This window comes from Aphidius gifuensis, linkage group LG3, assembly GCF_014905175.1.
Source record: "Aphidius gifuensis isolate YNYX2018 linkage group LG3, ASM1490517v1, whole genome shotgun sequence".
Classification (NCBI taxonomy): domain Eukaryota; kingdom Metazoa; phylum Arthropoda; class Insecta; order Hymenoptera; family Braconidae; genus Aphidius; species Aphidius gifuensis.
Window position 1 is genome coordinate 22956330 of NC_057790.1, and position 12058 is coordinate 22968387.

General features: G+C 26.9%; 1 protein-coding gene and 1 long non-coding RNA gene across 5 annotated transcripts in view; one reads left to right on the forward strand and one right to left on the reverse strand.

Annotated features, from left to right (window-relative positions):
* Positions 1-12058, forward strand: part of LOC122852995 — a 126933-nt gene that overhangs the window by 73166 nt on the left and 41709 nt on the right. Inside the window, exon 6 of the long non-coding RNA XR_006373880.1 lies at positions 1356-1411. This is a non-coding gene — a long non-coding RNA (uncharacterized LOC122852995). The remainder of the gene's footprint in view (positions 1-1355; positions 1412-12058) is intronic.
* LOC122852965 (nucleolysin TIAR-like) overlaps positions 1-12058 on the reverse strand; it is a 201718-nt gene that overhangs the window by 66973 nt on the left and 122687 nt on the right. The gene's annotated exons all lie outside the window — the stretch shown is intronic.

The following is a 12058-nucleotide window of genomic DNA, read 5'->3' on the forward strand; positions in this document are numbered from 1 at the left end:
AGATATCGCAATGATGAAATAATAAAAATGGCTTATAAATATCTTATAAAAATCTCTATAGTCGTCAGTTTAATAATGTGTTGAGTTTATACTCTCTCTTAAATTTTTGTCCGAATCAAGTGTTCAGGTATTTTTTTTTTTTTTTCTATTTTGTTTTTTAATATTTTAATTTATTTTTTATATTCTCAATTTATTTTTCCAATTATAAAAAATTTAATAATGATGATGAGTTTGTCGGCAATAAACTTGAACTAGTTGTGTCTACGATCGTCTATTGTTAAATCTATGAAGCTTTTCAAGAGAGCCTCGTAAACCCCATTTTCTCCTTTACGACAAAATCTTGCGCTTAGACGATCGAGCACAATCGTCCATATGCTACGTCGCACACATTCGTTTTCTCGCTAGATTCCAACATTATGAAATACCAAGATTTTCCAGAACGAATAGTTTCGTAATCTTCGTATACTCGTAAGACTCTCTCTATTGACTACAAAATCGTATATTTTTTTTTATTATTACTATTTTTTATTTTTCAAAATATAAATATATGTATCTATATATTATTTTTTAAATTTTATTTACATATTTTATACTGTATTTTTAGTTGAAATTGAAAAAAAAAAAAAGTAAAATAAAATAAAAGTTGTATGAAAAAAAATAATGACATAAACAGAACGAATAGAGTACAAAAAAAAAAGAAGACCAGCTAATATTTTATTCTCTTTTATATTCATAAAAATGTGGATATGAAAATGTATACATATTTTTTTAATTTTTTTTTTTTTATTTGAAAAATTACAAACTGTTTTTTGTACCGTCCAAGTCATACGAGATGGATTATCAAGAGCCAGAGGGCATTTAAAACGTTGAGCGACATAGAACTGGCAAGAGGAAACTTTGTGTCAGCAAATGAAAGAACAGAAAATGACGCCAATGGCAATATTCTCGACATTGCTATGTTACATGTAATTGTAGCTAATTAAGAGGTTCAACTCACTCGTTTTTATATTATTTTTTTATTATTTTTATCTCTTTTTTTGCATACAGGATGACATAATTTTATACAGTCATATTTTTCATCAAGAAAATATATTCTACTTTCATTTGCTTATGTTGTACATTAAGATTGATAATTTATTTTTCAAGTAAATTGTTTAATTTGTTTTTAATTCATTCGAGTAATTTGTTTAGAATTTACAGAAAGAAAAAATATCAAGATCAAAGCTGTGTTTTTCTTTTGACTTGACTCTTAAAAAGCTCAAGTCAATTTACAATTTAAAAAGTTTTTTTTCTATAATATATAAATATATTTTTTATTTCAATTTAATAATTTTTTCTTTTATTTATTGCTGCAGATAATATGAAGTTCAATGGAGCACACCGACGACGTCAATAATCAACTGCAGTAAGGGTGAGTTTAATCATTTTTTTTTTTTTATCAATGCTATTTCGATTTTTAAATGACCAAACTCTTTTGTATTTTTTAAAAACTTTTTCTGTCAACGTCAAACTGAGATTTAAGGTCAAAATTCGACATTAATTTCCACCTGGGCAAAGTTTCTATATTTTTTTTTTCCTTCTGTTATCACGCAACATTTAATAAATGATATATCTATAATTGTAAATATAAATGATTGATGACTTACAAAAATCTAAAAAACAAAAGAAAATAAAAAAAAATAACATGTAAACTACGAGATTACATTTTTCCCTATTTCCAATGTTCATATATTTATATATGTATTACAAAAAATAGAGAGAAAAATAAAAAAAAAAAAAAGATAAACATGATAATGATAATATATTAAATATTACATGTAGGGTAATCAAGAATAATATGTTGAGAATGTACACATAACCATGGGGGAGTATATATATATACATATTTGACCCCAGTGCGTTTTTGATGCTTGACCATATTCACAGGGGGGGTGAGACTATATCAACCAATTTTCAACCAACTTCCTCCTGGCATGACTATATATGGCCAAAGCACGCACATGCACCTCCACATATGAGGTTACAGTGAAGGGTGGTTAAATAGAAAATGAAAGGTGATAGTAAGAGAGAGAGAAAGAGGGTTAAAAGGGACAAGAGAAAATTGGTAGCAGAGACAAGGGGGGTCAATAATTCACGAATTACTATCGGTTATTATGCCAGTGTGGTTAGTTGTGTGTTCGTAGTTCGTGTAGTCAACCGTACGGTTTTCACGTTTGCTTTACCATCAGGTTACGTTAACGGGGCTCATTGGTAACGAGCCAACTATATACACAAGCACACCACAGTCTCACTTCATCCCCGCTGATTTTTCAACCACGATCGATGGATTTTCGTTCGTCCTTCTGATATCCTCTCACAATGCTTTCATGATTATTTTATTTTACTCACTCACTCACTTGTTTTATTATTCTCTCTGTTAGCACACGCATTTATTCTACTGTCTTTTATATTTATCTTTTTGTGTATTATTGCCAATGGCAATGTATCCATCATATTATTAATTTTCACAAATTTAAATTTATATAATCAAACATGTTATACAGCTATCAGAATATATTTTTGTATATTTATATATTTTTTGTTTTCTCTTTTATGATAAAAATATAGACATGCATGTATGACAAGTCGTTGAATGACATCACTACCCTAGAGCGTTAATAAATAGTAAAAACATAAAATTTTAAATCTCATGGTAAAACCAAAATAAAGCTTGTCATGTAGTAGAGATTTTACTTTTTTTTTTTTACATTTTTATCTAACTTTTTTAATTAATTTTTCTTTTCCTATGTAGTTTTTAAAGTTTATTGCAAAAATATTATCTTATTTTTTTAAATTTATTTTTTTTTTTTCGACTTTAATTAATTAGATATTATGAAATTTTATTTGTCGAATACAAAAAATAGTATTTCAATAAATATAATTAAATTTTTTAATAAAATGAGTAATTGAAGAATTCTTTTGTGAAAAAATATATCAATTTTGATATGAGATTGAGTGTTGAATTGTGTCAAGGCTACTAGTATAAAATTTAAAAAAATTTATGTTTATAATTTACACGGGTTGAATTGATTATGATTAATGATAATTATAAAATTTAATATTCATATACTTATAATTTTTAGATTCAAATTAGGCTTGAATTATGAGATTATTATTAAATCATTTGATTATCATAAGTAAAACGAGAAAAAAATGAAAAGTCTTTTTTCTCAGAACTTTAACTCATTATGATTTCATTGTGGAACAAAAAGAAAAATCAAGAAAAAACGGGAAAAAGCATAAAAAAGAATTAAAAAAAAAATAAATAAAATAAAACTGAACTAAAAAAAAAAGACAATGCTCAAGGCTGAACATTTTTCCTTATCAAAAGACACCTTATTATATGAAAGAGCAAGTAGGGCAGCTGTCTTGAAATTGAATTTATAAGATAAACAGCGACGACGTTATATACGTCGGGTTATTACCTATTTTCCGGGTGCGCGGAAGTCTAGAATACTAGCCATATATATCTATATAAAGAAGAGTAAAAAAAAAAAAAAACTATGGAAGAAAAAATTGAAGCGGAATGGTGCGTAGTGAATTTTTCTCTGTTGTGGCGAATGAGTTTCATGTTCCGCAGTAGAAAGCGTCCAGGGAACTCGTCCTTTCGTAAAATACCAACGAGTCCTTTACATTATAAATGTTATTAATCGCTCGAGGCCCATTTGCTTCGGTGATCCTCTACTATTTAACCGCCAAAGTTTGTTTTTTTTTTTTTCACAACTCCCAAGACTACCTTCATTTCCCTGCGTATATCTAGACTTTGATCATCCGAAAGTTTTTTTTTTTTATGTTCATTTCAATTTTTAATGTTGAAAAATTAAAAATAAATAACTTTGTTTATTTATATTAGTTTATTTTTCTTTTGAAAGAACTATTTTTTAATAAATTATTTTTCTTATATTTATCTATTATTAAATATTTTAAGATTTTGTTTGATAAGATCATTTTTCATATAATGAAAGAAGAAAGAAATTTAAATCAGTGATGGACAGCAAGCGCTTATAAATTTAAAATATATATACAGTTATTTTCTCTGTGCTTTTTACTCTTTGTTTTTAATTTCTTTTTTTTTTTTTTTTTTATTGGGCTTTTGCTACTGATGTGCTCTAAATTTTTTTCGTATTATATTTTTGTATTTATTTTTTTTTTGATATATATTTGTTTGTACAAGGGGGGAAGCACGATGAAGAAGGGGAGGATTTGATGCGAGACAAAGAATAGAGGTTAAGTAAAGTTAGACCCGGCGATTCTTAGCTAGCGTTACGCAATTTACTGCTATTCTGAATCCAAAAAGGAAAAAAAAAAAAAAAGAAATAAACAACAAAAAAAAAATATGCAAGAGCTAAATAAGAGAATGAAAGTTGGTGAGCTTGGGTGGTTGCCTTATTAGGAGATGATGACGGTTCAACGCAGTAGGTGCACCACCCATTTCCATTCATTCTATGTTGAGTTTTCTGCAGAAACAACGAGTTGCCTTTGGGTTAAGAGAATGAAAACATTTTTTATATATATAGTATGTACATGTTCATGAAAAGGTGGAGAGTCATTTCAAGCTTCCAAACCAAGAAACAAGGCAACCAGCGAACGGGCAGTTTGTCAAGTTGCTGTGTTGCTCTATGGACCTAATTAAACTTCTACACCACTCTTCTTTCTACTTGTGCATTGCACATTTATTTTTTGTCTTATGTTCATCTTTCTAAATGCCTTTACCTCTCCCTTTTTTTTTGCCCTTCTCTGTTCATTTTCTCTTTGTGACTATCAATCTTTTGTTTTTTACCGACCGTGAAATTGTCGTTGTTGACAATTATCTTTGCTAAAGAATTCTTATCATCAGTAGAAGAGAAAAATAAAATAATTATAGCAATATAGACTAGTTCATGATATTATTTTTTATTATTATTATCATTTTATTTAATTCATTTCAAAATAATTCATTTAGAAAATTCAGTTTAATGAAATTAATGTAAAAATACATTTTTTTTTTCAAACAGAGATTAAAATTCATGTAAAGTTTGTCGTTATATATATTTTTTAATATTTTAAAAACATTAAAAAATTGTTTTCTATTATTGTTATTACTTTGGAACATTGTTAATATCAATTATGATAATTATAAAAAAATATCAATGTTTTCTGACTGTTAATGTACATTGCATTGTTTTATATTGCCCACAGTTAGATTTTATTGTTGTAATATTGTGTATTATAGGTATCAACATTTTACATTAATAGCAAAATACAAAATGTAATATGTACATATATTTATATAAAACAGTAAAATTCACATTGGTGGGGTAGCAAGTTGCTAGGTGAATTAGCGAACAACCATGATGGTCATAGTATAGTCTCTCTACACTTGGACTAGCTCACTTGCAATTTCACATATATAGACTGTTCAGTTTATCTTTCTCTCTGTCTCTATTTGCTTCTCGCTTATTCTATTTTCGTATAAACGTACAGACATTGTCGGTTACACACGAATGCCTGGGTACCCAGTGGTTACGGTAATGAAATTGCACGCCAGCCTTTACCTGATATTACTCCACTACCAATAGAAATACCGGTAGTTGTACCAACGCGCTTGGTTTAGAGACCAAAGCGAGTGATATTCCAACGAGAAGTTTACCCAGGAGCTATTCGCGACTCTGGCCATTAAGCGGTTATATCATGTGGATGAAAATGTATCAACGTATTCAGGACTGATTTTATAAACAGTTACAAACACATGTACATACGCGTTGTTTTTATACATATATGTATATGCACATCATTAAATTCACATGAAGATTATAAATTATAAAATATAATTTAGGTCATAGCATCCAGTGAGTGAGCATGAATTGGGATTTAAAATTAATTTAATTTACAAGCAAAACTAGCAAATTCCTTTTGACCTATTGTAGATAGTTTTTGAATAAAAGAAAAAAAAAAATAAACTAACTTTATATAAAAATTCAGATGCTAGATGAATACAATATTTTTTAACTCAAATCATCTTAAAAAATAATGAAAGAAAAAAAATTATACGTGCATGGATAAAAGTAGAAAAAAGTTAAGATTATACGACAGTTTGGCGTAATAATACTCAAAAGACATTAAGACGCAAGACTAAATAATAAAGACTGAAAAGTTAGTTCGGCCTGAGGAAAAATTACTAACTATAACGGGTACTTTTCAAAACAGTATCAAAGCAATTTTCATTTCTCTTCCTTTGAAAGCACAGGCAAATGGAGTATAGGTGAAGAGGTTACAAAAAGCAAGCGCCCCAAGGCTCACCCGTTTTGTCGACAAGTGATTCTTCAAAAGCTATAAACTTATTTATTTTAAATTATCAAACCTCCTAAAATAAATTCAACGTAATTAACATTTTTGATAAATTATAATAAAAGTTTAATAAATAATATTTATAATATTTAAATTTTTAAAATGATAATAAAATACAAAAAATTAAAGCTTTTAGAAATTTTTCTCAACCCTTAATTATACCAGAGTCAGTGGGTTAATGGGAACGACCGAGACCTGATTTAGTAATGAGGTTAAACCATTTTCTATCCTTATGCAAACAAATGTTCACTCATGATGTTCAAATATTACAATTACTAAGAAAACGTATATATTTTATTAAATTTTAAATTTTATAAAGACATTTTAAAGTTAAAGTTAACTTTAATTGTTAATAATGAGGATTAAAATTTCCATTTAAATAATAGTATAATTTAAAATGTAAATAAAAAAATAGGTAAACATTATTATTATTATTGTGTAATAGTGAAAAAAGAAAAAAATAAAATAACAAAAAAAAAATGATGATAACTGAGGACGTGCACACAATTGCATACTATTGTGTAGGCTCGTGCAGAGCAATGACTATTACTATGATAATATCACGGCCAATGCAGCACAAAATGCCCAATTAGGCGTGAAAAAGTTGAAAAAGAAAACCAAAAAAGAAAAAAAAACGAGCAAGAGAAAGACCAAAATTATTACAATAATAAAAAAAAAATGTATATAGAGTTATATATAGAAAAGCACAGTTGGTGGTGTATGGGAAAAAATAAAAAATTGAAGGGTAGAAAAATAGTGAGTGACAGTGAAAATAAAGAAAGCAAGATAAAGGCTGTTGGAGCTGGTGAAAGGTCCATTACGAGTTATAGGGGTGATTTTGGCTGTGGTGACGATCGATGATAATAGCATGACGATGCAAGACCAGTGTGAAGCAGCTATCAGTGAATGGATAAAGAAAAAAAAATGTAATACATAGTGGACAGTAAAATTTGCTAAAAGGGATAGAAGGGAAATTTTAAAAAAGAGGGTCGAAATGAGAGTGGGCCAATACAAGAAAGTTTTGCGCAATGCGCCCATCGCGTTGCAGTCAGTTTTATTCTTTCTGATCTCTGCGTATTTTTTTTTCTTTTTTTGTATAACATTGTGTATCACGTGGTGTTACATTTACCATGTGTTTTTTTTTATTTTATATTTTTTTTCATCCTTCAACTCATACTCGTATAATTTTTGCTATTTTTCTCAACATCAAGACCATGAGTATACTTTAAATATTTATATCATTTTTTTCCATTTGTTTTTTTTTTTTTTTCATGGGGAAAAAAAATAGAAATGGTATATTTTTTTTTTTACTTTACTTTTTGCTATTTTTCTTGATTTGTTTTGACTGAAAATTCACTTGCCACTGAAAATATTAAATTGAGTTTAAAAGTAGAGAAAGACAAGTGTCTGTATGTATAATTTATCTAAGCGAATACAAGCCAGTTTTTTTTCAACAGTATTTTAGTTTTTCATTAAATGAAATACATTAATTACATTGGTTAAATTTTCCTCGCTGTATATACATGAGTTTGTTCATTTATTTTTTTTTTTACCTAAAAAAAAATTAACATTTTTAACAAATACTTTTTAATAATAACCTTTTCTGTTTTATTTTTTTAATTTTGTATTATTTTAAATGTTGCTGATAGCTGTCCGTGCAATAATGTTTATATTAAATATATAAAAAAAATATTCAAGAATTAAAAATATCTATATTTTCCATCAAAATTCGTTCACTGTATTTAAATTCAGATTGTGTATTTAGTGTTATGTGGTAACTTGAGTTCAATATATGCATTTTACAAAGTTTCGTTAGCAATTGAAACATATGAAAAAAGCCGCAGGGGGAAAAAAGATATGCAAAATATGAATTGAAACAGGATAAAATGGTTTGAAAAAATATATAATAAAATAAAGATAGAGAGTGTAAGCAAGTTGAAAGGTACTTTTTTGTACGTGCAATACGAGTGTTGAGTAAAACTATGGAAATATTCAAAAGCAGATTGTTTGTCGAAAAAATAAGGACGCTTTATGAAAATTGTGTGTCAACATTCTACTATTGTTGCTGTGTTATTATTATCATTTTATTTCTCTCTCATCATATCTATATTTTTTATTTTTTTATTCTTTTCCAATACATATTTATACATAGGTGGACAGACCCTTTTACCAGCAATACCTATTCATGCTAAAAAAAAAAATAAACAAAAAAAAGCATATTTTTTACTTTCAACATTTTGTTTTGTTTAAATTTTTTTTTTTTTTTTCATTTTCATATTTGTTATTGTTCAATAATATATTAGCAATCCTACCGACAATTCGATACTTCGATTTTCGCATCCGTGAACACGTACAACATTTACCCACAAACATCTTTTTCTTGTTGTATTATTTTTCCTTTTTTTCTATGACCTTATCTTTAAGTTTTCAGTCCAGATATCAAAAGTATGGATTGTATATATTTACTACAATTTTTATTCGATACAATATATACAAATACCTTTTATTTTTTTCGTTCTTTATTCATTGTGTTTTTTTTGTCTTCTGATATTTATATGTATATCCACTTCTTTAGCACACCTGCACTTGCTACTTGCATTCCACGTTCCCATCGTATCATATCATCGTATCGTATCTTTTATCTTATGCTTGCTCATCCATAGCGTCCTTTTGGTATAGTTTATTCAAAAAAAAAAAAAAAAATGACTCTTTAATAATTCAAAATTTAGCCGTTGTCTTCCTGAAATGTATTCTGTCTTGTCTATTTTATTCTTTCAAGTCATATTTTTTTTCTCATCTTTAAATTTCTAATAAAGTTCTTTTAGAGTTAAATTTTTTTATTTTTATCTGATATCCTATTTAAATAAATTATGAGTAAATAAAAAAAGAATAAAAAAAATGATGAATAATAAGAAAATTATAAAATTAAAAGAAAAAAAATTATTATAGTAATTGTTTTTCATTTAAAATGTGTTGTAAAAATAGGGTTAAATGACAACAGTGGTATTGTTGGCTTGCTAAAAATGTGCAAGCATAATTCAGAAATTTAATCGTGAACGTTATTCTGGCACGCGTAATAAAGGCTCAACTTAAAAAAGAAACAAGCAAATATAACCATGGAAATTGTGTGGTTCTTGGCAGTAGTATAGTAACACACAGTATGGCATTTTCACTAGTAGAATAGCTCAGTGTACAGGCTGGCAAAACTGAGCAAGATAGTATAGCGGTTGCATTCCCGTGGCTTGAACCAACAGTAAACATATACACATAGCTTTACTTTACTCGCTTTTGCTTCATAAATCTACCTTACTCGACGCACCAACTTTTGACCGCGAAAAAACGTTGTTCATTTCTTTATGTTTGTTTTCCTTCATTTTTATACTTTATTTATTTTTTTTTTTTTGCTTGCTGGAAACAACAAAAATGCATTTGCTTGTTTTAACTTTATTTTTCATTTTTTTTTTTGTTTTCACCTAGTTATTTATTCACCTGTTTATTTATTATTCTAATTATTAATTATTCAATTTTTTTTTCAATCCATGCTTTTGTTTGTTTTTCATGAAAAAATTTTTTAAGCTACTTAAATGATCAATTTATTAAAAATTTTATGCTCGTTCATCAATACAAGTACATAAACTATTTATAGAGAAATATATTTTTTTTAAAATATACTCGATGACATGAAGCATTGGTCTAAAAAGTTTTTGCTCTAATAGTTTCACGTATGTGTCGAGCTAATTTGCATTGTACTTGCTTTAGCTTGTTGAAAGCTGACCTAATATTACCTAAACTTGTGAGATAAAAAGAGTGAGAGAAAATAAGGGAAAGAAAGACAACAACAAAAGTCATTTTACCCTCTTGTTTCAAGTTTTCTACTTGGCTGTTAAACCGTTAGTTTACGCGACCACTTTATTAATTAACTGTTGAGGTCGTATAGGGCTGTTAGGCCAACTTTGAATAAATATAAAAGTATAATATATAGAGGTAAAAATACATGACTAGAATTTAGTTCTCTTCGTCAAAATTATTATTTTTTCTTTCTATCTCTTTTTATTTTCTTACTCTCGTTAGTATTTTGATTGTTTCATGTTTTATTGTTTGTCTTTCAACGCCGTTATTTTTAACTTGGCAACTGTAAATGATAAAATGAAAATTAAATATTATATTACAACTTTGTGTCGACATGAATAAAGAAAAAAAAAAATAAAATATTATCTCACCAAGTTTAAATATTATTCTTTTAAAAAAATTAATTATTTAACTATATATTAAAAACTCAAAAAAAAAAAAAAAAAGAAAAAACAAATTCATTTTAAAACTCATTGTCTGGATGAAAATATTATTTTATCAAAGTACAATAGAGTTGTGAAATTGAAAAAAAAGAAAGAAAGAGAAAAAAAAAAAGTAATTAAGAACTAATTTGAAATTACAAGTGAAGCTTCTTGAGGTGTGAAAAGTGTAATAAAATGTTGAGAAATTTATAGAAAGAAGTACTTAACAGATTAGCATGTCAGAGAAACAACCAAATGTATACTTGTTCGTCGTCTTGATCAGCAATTCTGTTTAATTCGCAAGGCATTAGTCACTCTTAGAGTTAACCATTTCTTCTCTCTCTTTTGGATCTTTCTCTCTCATTCTGTGTTCAATGTATTTGCTTTGACGCATAGTCCGCCACAGTGAGGATTTCCCTATTCACTGAAATGAAATTCTTAGCCAAGTTGTAGTGTCAAGCCATGTATATGTATCCTACTTTCAATGTGTGAGTTGACTTGTAAGTCAAGGAGAAAGCACGCACTTGGGTCTTATCGAGGGATGTGAAACATGCTATTTCTCTACACTTGGGAAATTAAGGAACATATTAATTCTTCACAATAAAAATTTGTACACAAACACTTGACATATTCTTGGTTATTTGTATTTGACATTATTCATAAATTGAATTAATAATTTTATTAATTTTTATTTTATAATTAAATTGTTATGAATTCAGTCAAATTAATATAATTATTTTAATTGATTTCATTTTATTTTAAATTTGTATATAATTGAGAAAATATTTTAAAAAATTGAAATATTTTTATTATTTTTGTTTAACATTTTATGTATGGTATGTTGAAACACAACTATGAACACTGAAATTTACAAAGAATGTCATAATATACAAGATAATTCGAGATTATAAAGAATTTACAAATATTTTGTTCCAAAAAGTTGCTGTTTGTGAATACTTTAGGAAAAAATGAAATAAATAATAAAGCAGACAAATCGTTGTATTGTTTTGTTAAATAAAATGTATATTATTTAAATTTCTATCTCATACATATATTATAAAAATTTCAATAATATTTTAAAAATAAAAGTCAATGCAACTGGAATTTAGTATGCATTTAAAACAATGTATATCGCACTGAGAAATCCTTGGAATCATAATGTAATGATAGTAACTTTTAGTTAAATAAACTTTACTCAATGCAAAGAACACATTTTCAGTTTTCTTATAGTTGGTAATTATAAACCTTTAAACAATTATCATTTTAAACATTTGCAGATAAATATATTATTACAAGTGTGTAACAAATTCATTATCAATTTAAACACAATAATATTCAAATAAAAATTATGCATAATTTTTGTAAATTAAAAAAACTATTTTCCCTGTCATAAGTTTTTCTTTTTTTTTTTTCTTTAAACT